Below are 10,903 nucleotides of genomic sequence, written 5' to 3'. Positions count from 1 at the left end.
TTTGAAGAAAGCACAGGAGCTGCAGATGAGAGGCAGTTTGAAGATGGCCTTTGCAAGCAGACTCTTGCTCTGGAGAAGCTAAGTGAGGACAAATACCCCAAGTGCAGCTAAGAGTGACATTTTTGAGGTACTGCAGCCTAGAGAGGAGCACCCTGGGAGAAAGCCATTTTGAAACCAGAACTTTGGAGCAGATGCCAGCCGTGTGCCTTCCCAGCTAACAGAGGTTTTCCAGACACCATTGGCCATCTTCCAGTGAAGATACCTGATTGCTGATGTGTTACCTTGGACACTTTATGGCCTTAAGACTGTAACTGTGTAACCAAATAAACCCCCTTTTTATAAAAGCCAATCCATCTCTGGTGTTTTACATTCTGGCAGCATTAGCAGACTAGAACAGATTTTGGTACCGGAAGTGGGGTGCAGGTGCTGCTGAGTTTGCAAATACCAAACATGTTGGAATGGCTTTTTTAATGGATAAGGGGAAGGTTCTGGAAGAATTGTAAGGAGCTTGATGGAAAAGGCCTAAACTGCTTTGAAGGAACTGTGGAAATATGGATTCTAAAGGTACTTCTGATGAGGCCTTGAACAGAAATGATGAATGTGTTGTTGCAAACTGGAAGAAAGGTGATCCTTGTTTTAAAGTGGCAGAGAATTTGGTAAAATTGAGTCCTGGTGTCAGACAGAAGGAAGAATTTGAAAGTGACAACCTGGAATACTTAGCTGAGGTGATCTCCAGACTACATGTGGAGGATGTATCCTGGCTTCTCCTTATGGCTTATAGTAAAATGCCAGCAGAAAGAGATAAACTTAGAACTGAACTCTTGGGTTCAAAGAAACCAGAAGCTGATGGCTTCAAAAATTATGGGCTTCAAGGGGGTGGAATCTCAGAAGTTACAGCCCCGGATGAAGATTTAACCAAACAAGGGACCCAACCACCATTTCAGTACAAGCAAAGATTGGAAATGAAGTTATCCAGAAAGAATTTTTGGAAACTCCTATTGTCTGATGGCTTTGACCTCTGTGTGCTTCATGCAAAGCCAACAGAATTTTTGTGAGATCTTTATAGACAGAGATGGTGCTGGTCTGGACTGGAGGAGACAGTCAAGCAACAAATTGAAGGAAAAATTTCTTCAAAGACAGAGCCATGGAGGTTGAGGTCTGGAGTCAAGAGGTCTTGGGCTGGGAGAGTGGAGCAGCCCACATGCATGGAAAGGGTAAGTTTGCCCTGGAGGTTGAGGGCAGGCATTCTGCCTCAATGCTCAGGAAATGTTCTGCCACCCCAAGCCCCAAAGAGGGTGGAGCACATTCCCAGGGAATTGGGAAGAGCCTGGCTGCCACCACACTGTTCTGAAGAGGTTGAGCATATGCCCTGGAGATGGAAGGGAATCCAGGTGCTGCCCTGATGTTTGGGGAGTATGGGGCCAAGAAGGTGGTCTGCCCAATGTGTGGATATGTTGGAGCACTCACCTAAGCATTTGGAGAGGAAAGGGCTGCCACAAAGGCCCTTAGGATGGGTTCAATTCCCACTCTCTCAAGCTTCAAGGATGCAACATCATTCTGTAAATGTCTCTCCTACTTTGAAATCTAATGGAGTTTGTCCTGCGGGTTTTAGGTACTGTTTTGGTCCTGTTAACCCTGTTTTCCTTACTGTTTCTCCTTATGGCAATGGAATGTTTATCCTATGAATGTCCTTCCTTTGTATATTGGAAGCACATAACTTGTTCTAAGTTCACAGATCCATAGCTAGATGGGAATTATGCTTTTGGACTGACCATGCCTATAATTGATTTTGATGGGATCTTGTACTTAACTATTGTTACTGAAATTATTTAAGTTTCTGTGATATTGTTGTGGGATGAGTGTATTTTGTATATGGAAAGATAATGTCATTTTGGGGTCCAGGGGGTGGAATGTGCCAGTTTGAATATATTGTGTACCCCAATTGCCATTATCTTTGATGTAATCTTGTGTGGGCAGATGTTATCAGTGTTGATTAGATTGTAATTCTTTGAGTGTTTCTTTTGAGATGCACCCCACCCAGCTGTGGGTGATGACTCTGATTGGATAATTTCCATGGAGGTGTTGCTCTGCCCATTCAGGGTGGGTCTAAGTTGAGTCACTGGAGCCATATAAATGAGCTGATGGGCAGGGGGAACTCAGTGCAGCTGAGAGTGAACTTTTGAAGGGGAGATACAGCCAAGAGTGACAGTTTGAAGAAAGCACAGGAGCTGCAGATGAGAGACAGTTTGAAGATGGCCGTTAGAAGCAGACTCTTGCTCCAGAGAAGCTAAGTGAGGACAAATACCCCAAGTGCAGCTAAGAGTGACATTTTTGAGGAACTGTAGCCTAAAGAGGAGCATCCTGGGAGGAAGCCATTTTGAAACCAGAACTTTGGAGAAGATGCCAGCCGTGTGCCTTCCCAGCTAACAGACATTTTCCTGACATCATTGGCCATCCTCCAGTGAAAGTACCTGATTGCTGATGTGTTACCTTGGACACTTTATGGTCTTAAGACTGTAACTGTATAACCAAATAAACCCCCTTTTATAAAAGCCAATCCATCTCTGGTAGCATTCCTGCAGCATTAGCAAACCAGAACAGATATCAGGGGACACAATATATTCAAACTGGCACATTCCATCCCCTGGACCCCAAATGACATTATCTTTCCATATACAAAACACATTCATCCCACAACAACATCACAGAAGCTTAAAGCAAACAGAAGGGAAGAAGTAATGAAGATTAGAGCAGAAATAAATGAAATTGAGAACAGGAAAACAGTAGAATAAACAAAACAAGAAGTTAGTTCTTTGAAAAATCAATAAAATCAATGGGCCCTTAACTAGGCTAACAAAAAGAGAGAGAGTGGATGCACATAAACAGAATCAGAAATGAGAAAGAGTATATAACTACTGACCCTAAGGAAATAAAGGAGATAATTAAAGAATACTATAAACAACTATATACTAATAACTAGACAACTTAGATGAAATAGCCAACTTCCTAGAAAAGTATGAACAACCATCATGAACTCAAGAAGAAATAGACAACTTCAACAAACCAACCACAAGTAAAGAGATTGAATCAGTCATCAAAAAAAAAATGCTAAAAAGAAAATACCAGAGTGAGATGTCTTCACATGTGAATTTTACCAAGCATTCAAAAAAGAATACCAACTCTGCTCAAACTCTTCAAAGAAATTGAAGAGGAGGGAAGGTTACCTAACTCATTCTATGAAGCCAACATCATCCTAATATCAAAGCCAAACATATTAACAAAAAAGAAAATTACAGATCAATCTCTTTAATGAATATAGATGTAAAAATCCTCAGCACAATACTCACAAATTGATTCCAGCAGCATATTAAAATAATTATACACCATGACTAACTGGAATATATCCCAGGAATGCAAGGCTGATTCAGTACATGGAAGTCAACTAATGTAATACACCATATCAATAAATCAAAGTGGAAGAAACACATGATCATCCTGATTGATGCAGAAAAGTTACTTGTCAAAATTCAACATCCTTTCTTGAAGAAAACACTTCAAAGGATATGAATAGAAGAGAATGTTCTTAATATGACAAAGGCAATATATGAAAAAAGAAATCACAGCTAACATCATAATCAATGGGGAAAGAGTGAAAGCTTTCCCTCTAAGATCAGGAAAAAGACGAGGATATCCACTGTTACCATTGTTAGTCAACATTTAGCTGGAAGTTCTTGCTAGAGCAAATGGGCAAGAAAAATAAATAAAATGCATCCAAAATTTAGGGGAAGTATTAAAACTTTCACTGTTTGCAAATGACATGACCCTTTAAGTAGAAAATCCAGAAAAATCTACAGCAAATCTACTAGACATAATACAGAAAAGTGGCAGGCTACAAGATCAATATGCAAAAATCAGTAATGTTCCTATACACAAGTAATGAGCAACAGGAAGGGGAAATAAAGAATGAATTCAATGTTCAATAGCAACCACAAGAGTCAAGTATTTTGGAATAAAATTAATCAAGGAAACAAAAGAGCTGTACAGAGAAAATTACAAGAAACTCTTTAAGAAACTAATCAAACAGGACCTAAAGAAATGGAAGAACATACCGTGCCATGGATTGGAATACTAAATATAGTTAAGATGTCAATTCTTCCTAAACTGATTTATAGATTCAATGTAATACCAATTAAAACCAGTTAACTTTGCAGAAAAATAAAAACCAATAAACACATTTATTTAGAAGGGCAGTGTACCCTGAATAGCCAAAAATATCTTGAAAAGGAGGAACAAAGTGCAAGGTCTCACACTACCTGACTTAAAAGCATACTACAAAGCTATGGTCATCAAAACAGCATGGTACTGGCATAACAATAGATATACTGACCAATGAAATTGAATAGTTCAGAAACAGATGTTCTCATTATGGAAAACTGATCTTTGATAAGGAAGTCAAGTCAAAGCAATTGGAGCAGAGAAGGCTCTTCAGTAAATGTGGAGAATTGGGTATTCCTATCCAAAAGAATGACAGAGCACCAATCTCACACCTTATTAAAAAATTAACTGAAAAGTGATCAAAGACCTAAACATTTGTGCTAAGACCATATGACTTTTAGAACAAAATGTAGGGAAATATCTTAAAGATCTTGTGATAGGATGTGGTTTGCTAGATCTTACACCCAAAGCATGAGCAATGAATGAAAAAATAGATAAATGGAATTTCCTTAAAATTAACCACTTTGTACATCAAAGGTCTTTGATAGAAATGTAAGAAGGCAACCTACACAATGACAGACAATATTTGGAAAACACATATCAGATAAGGGTTTAATACACACAAAGAATAAAGAGACCATACAACTCAACAACAGAAAGGCAAACAACACAATTTAAGAAATAGGCAAAAGACATGGATAGACTCTTTTCTGAAGATGAAATGCAAACTGCTCAAAAACATATGAAAAGATGCTCAACTTCACTGGCTATTAGGGAAATACAAATCAAAACCACAATGAGATATCATCTCACAACTACTAGAATGGCGATTATACAAAAAAAAAACAGAAAATTACAAGTGCTGGAGAGAATGTGGAGAAAGAGTTCCACTTATCCACTGTTGGTGGGAATGTAAAATGGTGCTGCCCCTCTGTAAGGCACAGTGGTGGTTCCTCAGGAAGCTAAGTATAGAATTGCCATATGATCCAGCAATTTCATTATTAGGTATATACTTAGAGGAACTGAAAGCTAAGACCCAAATGGACATTTGTAAACCAATGTTTAGAGCAGAATCACTCTAGATTTTGCTAAGTTATACAATCCTGCTCTTTATCTTCTATTTTTACATCTGGTGTTATACCTGCCTTTAGCCTCCCTGTTTCAGCCATACTCACACTCATCTTTGTTCAGAATACCTAAAATATTGTGTTACCATCATACACTATTATGCTATCCATTCCATTTCTGGATGCATACAATCAATTCTGTTGAAACTTTGATACTCCTTCAGCATCAAATGCCTGAGTTCTAACCGCTATCTCCTTATTTTGATTATCTGATTATTATGTATCTTGGAGTCAGTCTACTCATATATATTCTGTTTGGGGTATGCTGCACTTCTTGGATTGGTAATTTTATGTTCTTCATAAGATATGTGAAATGTTCAGTGATTATTTCCTCTATTATTCTTTATGCTCCTTTTCCCTTCTCTTCTCTTTCTGGGACACCCATGGCACATATATTCATGTGCTTCAGGTTGTCATTCAGTTCCTTGAGACCTTGCTCATCTTTTTCAGTCAGTTCCCTGTCTGTTATTTTGTGTGTAGGATTTCAGGGGTCCTGTCCTCCAGTTCATGAATCTGTTCTTCTGTCTCTTCAAATATCCTGTTATGTCTCCATTCTGTTTTTCAACTCTTTTATTGTGCCTTTCATTCCCATAATTTCTGCAAATTTTTTGTTTTTTTAACTTCCAAATTCTTCCTTATGTTTGACCAATATCTCCTTTATATCCTTCATCCTTTTGGTCATATCTTCCCTTGACTCATTTATTTGAGTTTTGAATTGATTTAGGATATTTGTTTGATTAATAATTAGCTATTTTAATTCCTGTTTCTCAGTTGAAAGGTATGTTTTTTTTTCCTCCTTTGACTGGGCCATATCTTTGTTTTTCCTCATGTAACTCATAATTTTACATCTGGCTTCCTTGATTATCCCAATAAGATTTCCCCAGACCCACAGGTCTAGGTTTCAGGAGGAAATTGCATTCAGTATCAGATTTCCCTCAGGTTGAGAACAAGTAGGTTTTCTAACTTTTCTGTGAGGCCTCTAGACTCTGTGCTTTTCCTATTCTGCCCAGCAGATAGTGCTTTTCAGCCTTCAGCTCCTCATGGTATAAGGATTTATGGCCCCTTTAATTCTCAGGGGTCGCTGTTCTGGCCAGTGGTTGATAGCGTCAGAAGCCAAGACTAAGTTATTTCTGATGTTTTTTTCCCTCAGACCTTGGGATCTGAATTCTCTGATGGAGGGAAGCCACTTGAGCTGGGTCCTGCTCCCCTTTTCTTAGGTAAGCTACACCATTCAGAGAGTTATCTCATATACTTGAATTCCTCCTTTGTCTCTCTGACTCTCTTAACTCCACCCTTGCCTATGTCAGCACTGAAAACTGAAAATGCCTGAGGCTTTCTCTAATGAGCTTCTTGGAATGGGAAAGATAAAAAGGAAAATGAGAGAAAGCCCCTTTTCAGAGTCTGTCCCTAGCCTTCTAGTTTTTCTGAGTGACTGGTGCTTGTAACTGGTTTTGTGTGCCCCTTTTCTTTGGACACATCTGTTTTCCAGTATTCTGAACTCAGTCATCTCTAAAAGCCTCTGTTAATCTATTTATTTGTTTACTTATTTATTTATTTATTTATTTTTCCATCAGTCCAACCTCCTCTCTGCTGGGAATAACCTCTGGGTACTATACTGCTTGCTCCAGGTTTATCTGTGCTTGTAGCTTGTATGTAGTAGTCCAAATTTGTTAATTAAAACTGTAATTGGAGCTTGGTTGAGTTACTTTCTCTCATTCCAGGTAGCCTTTTTCTTTTTCCCAAAGTGAAGTCTTCCAACTCAGTCTACCATGCTGGTGGGCAAGGGGCACCAGGTCCACAGTTTGTGGAGCCTTACTTACAGTTCTATGCTGTGGTCTCAGCCATTCCACCCATTCCAGGCTGGTATACCTTGTGGGTCCAGTCACAGATGTCCCCCAACAGTTGTTGCAGACTATTTAGTAGTTGTTCCTAACTATTTACTAGTTGCTCTAGAGTACTATCTAAATTCCACCCCACTCTATGCCACCATCTTGTCCCACTTCCCAAGATGGATAGTTTTGAGGCTTGGGACCTCAGTGATATCATTAGGAATGTGTATGGGATTTTAGTATTCAGAATGAAAAAGAAGGGTGTCGAACTGAAGATGCATCACTCATTGTTCTAGTTTGCTAATGCTGCCAGAATGCAAAACACCAGAGATGGATTGGCTTTTATAAAAGAGGGTTTATTTGTTTACACAATTACAGTCTTAAGGCCATAAAGTGTCCAAGGTAACACATCAGCAATTGGGTAACTTCATAGAGGATGGCCAATAGTGTCTAGAAATCCTCTGTTAGCTGGGAAAGCACGTGGCTGACATCTGCTCCAAAGTTCTGGTTTCAAAATGGCTTTCTCCCAGTATGTTTTTCCCTAGGCTGCACTTCCTCAAAAATGTCACTCTTAGTTGCTTTTGGGGTGTTTGTCTTCCCTTAGCTTCTCTGGAGCAAGAGTCTGCTTCCAACGTCCATCTCCAAAATGTCTCTGTAAGCTGAAGCTCCTCTCTCAGCTCCTGTGCATTCTTCAAAGTGTCCCTCTTGGCTGTAGCACGCTCACTCCTGTCTGAGCTTATATAGGGCTCCAGTGAACTAATCAAGTCCCACAGTCCATGGGTGAGGCCACAACTCCATGGAAATCATCAAACCAGAGTTATCACCTACAGTTGGGTGGGTCACATTTCCATGGACTCAATTAAAGAATTACAATCTAATCAACACTACTAGGTCTGCCATCACAAGATTGCATCAAAGTTAATGACATTTAGGGAGACATAATACATTCAAGCCAGCATACTTATTATACTTAATTATGGAATGTGGGGAAAACTAATTTTCAAGGACTTTTCAGGCCTAAAACATCCAAACCCTGGATCATTTTCATGCCTTCATCCACTGGGTACTCACACATCAAATAATCTTAATATTATTTGAATTTTGGTAATATGCCAAAAACCCTTGTTTTGAACCACACATTCCAACAATATTTAAATGTTATCAATTTAATTACTAGCTTAAAGGGCAAATTGTGGGAAAATTGCTATTGTGCCACATCCTTTTTATAGTATACCCAAATCCGATCTTAATTATTCTGTCTGATCTATCAACCTTTTGATTTATGGAAGCTTTTCAGATGGCCCAACAACATAGAAACACAAATGGAAAGGGCCTAAGAAGGCATATTTACAGTAAGAGGCAAATCACCTCTACTCATTTTTCCTATATATACACTGATCTTAGAGCACCCTCTTAGGGTTTGATTATGCATTCACTGTCTTCACTCATTTAACACATTTTTCTCAATGGATTCCCATTGCTGCTTATTTCTTGTGATATATGAAATGAATCCCTACAAGAAGTGACATTCAACATTTTCAAACAAATTAGAATGAAATATCTTTGTATGTCTAGCAGAAATGCTGTGACTTACTTATGCTCACCCAAACAAAACCATGCCAACCTTATAAAGTCAAATGTGATATGAGTCTCTAAGGTATACAGTGTTTTAAAGATCAAAGACATCCTACTCAAGTCCTTTCCAGAGGAACTACACTAGCTTAATTTTAAATACATATAAAGCCACAAGGAAGAACATGTAAGCACTTAAAATGTTTACATTTTGTTTCAGCTTTAAATGTTATGTATACCATGATTAAATTTCATTGTATGTTTTAAGTAATATACATAAATATTTTAAGGAGCTTATTAGGTACAAACAGTCATTAAAACATTAGAGCATAGTGTATAATCAATTTAATTTGCTGCTTGATTCAGTTTGCTAGTATTAGATTAAGGAGTTAGCATCTATATTCATAAGGAAAATTGATCTGCAGTTTCCTTTACTTGTGTAGTTTTTATATCTGACTTTGTTATCAGAGTAACACTATCCCATAGGATATATTAGGATGAGTTCCCTGATCAAAATAGGAATAACCACACTAAAGGGATCAGAAAAATAAAGGTGTAATTATAATTACCGACAACTTTATACACTAACCAAATCATGGCAACATCTAACTGCACAATTTTATGACTGATTTAATAAAAAGAAAACATAGTAGTTGAGAACTTCACATTAGCATTTTCTTTAACATTTTAGCCAGTGAATCTATGACTTTCTTATTTCTCAGACTGTAAATAATTGGATTTAAACAAGGAATTATGACAGAATAAAACAAAGAATCCAACATATCTTGATCATCTGCCTGAGGAGGTCTGGGGTGCACATACATGAAGAGAAGAGGGCCATAGTATAATGAGACAGCTAAAAGATGTGCTCCACATGTGGAGAAGGCTTTCCTTATACCTTTTACAGAATTACTTTTTAAGACTGTAAAGAGAATAGATGTATAAGAGAATAAAACAGTCATAATGGTGAATACCTGAATTGAACCAGAGAAAGTAAAAAGCATCAGATAATTAATAGAAGCATCAGTAGAAGAAATCTTAACCAATGGTATTATGTCACAGTAGAAATGATGTATTATGTTGGACTTACAGAATGTTAATCTGAATAAAAAACCTTCATGAATTGAGGCATGGATAAGTCCACCTACAAATGACAAGACTGACAGCTGGATGCATATTCCATTTGTCATAATCACTGGATAATGTAAAGGGTTGCATATGGCTGCATATTGATCATATGCCATTGTTGCTAGGAGAAAACATCCTGTGGTTGCACAGATTACAAAGCGAAAACTTGTATCATGCATTCAGATAGAGATATCATTTTACCCTTGGCCAAGAAACTGACCAGCATCTTGGGACTCACAGTGGATGATAGCCATGCATCCACAAAGGCTAAACATCCAAGGAATAAGTACATAGGGGTGCAAAGGTGAGGGTCATTCCAGATGAGAGCAATCAGCCCTAGGTTCCCCATCATGGTGATGAGATGCACCATAAACATCAGCAGGAATAGTGGGATTTGCCATTCTGGTCGATCTGTAAATCCTGTGAGAACAAACTCTATTAGCAATGTTGCATTTTCCTTTTCCATGTCCTCACTGAATGTCTCCTGTAATAAGGTGGAATACATGTAAGAAGAATATTCACTACAGATTATAAAATGAAAATTCAGGGAGGGGAGTCAAAATAAATCCATCCTACTTTTCAGAAGGATATTTCAATTTTATTTGTCACAGTATAATTGGTGGAAAATATTTTTGGGAGATTGAAGAAATGGAAATGATTGCAATAATCTCAGTTCAAATGTAGTGAGGAATTAACAAATTTCAAAAAAAAACATTCTAAATACATACTAAACATATAGGGATATTGATGATTGTGGGAAGGAAATTCTATGTGTGTGTGACATGGCTGCAGGGTCAGAGAAAACAGTTTTGAAGGGCTAGGCTTATAAAATTTATTGAATACCATGTAAAGGATCTTGAATTTTATATCTCACTCAATAAGCATGTACTGAATACTTTAAAGAAAGGGAGTGCATTGTAAGATATTTGTAGATAAATTATTTGTTAGTGTGGAAAACAGGCTACAGGGAGGGGAAACTGGGGTCAGTCATGTTACCCACAATGCTGTTATTGTTGTTTGGATTCCAAAACA

At 37.9% G+C, this 10,903-nt stretch overlaps 1 pseudogene; it reads right to left on the bottom strand.

Annotated features, from left to right (window-relative positions):
- Positions 1-9,405: 9,405 nt before the first annotated feature.
- LOC119532046 lies at positions 9,406-10,337 on the bottom strand (annotated as a pseudogene).
- Positions 10,338-10,903: the final 566 nt, after the last annotated feature.

Source organism: Choloepus didactylus, chromosome 1 (assembly GCF_015220235.1).
Source record: "Choloepus didactylus isolate mChoDid1 chromosome 1, mChoDid1.pri, whole genome shotgun sequence".
Taxonomy (NCBI): domain Eukaryota; kingdom Metazoa; phylum Chordata; class Mammalia; order Pilosa; family Megalonychidae; genus Choloepus; species Choloepus didactylus.
This window is presented reverse-complemented; position numbering and strand designations above follow the sequence as displayed.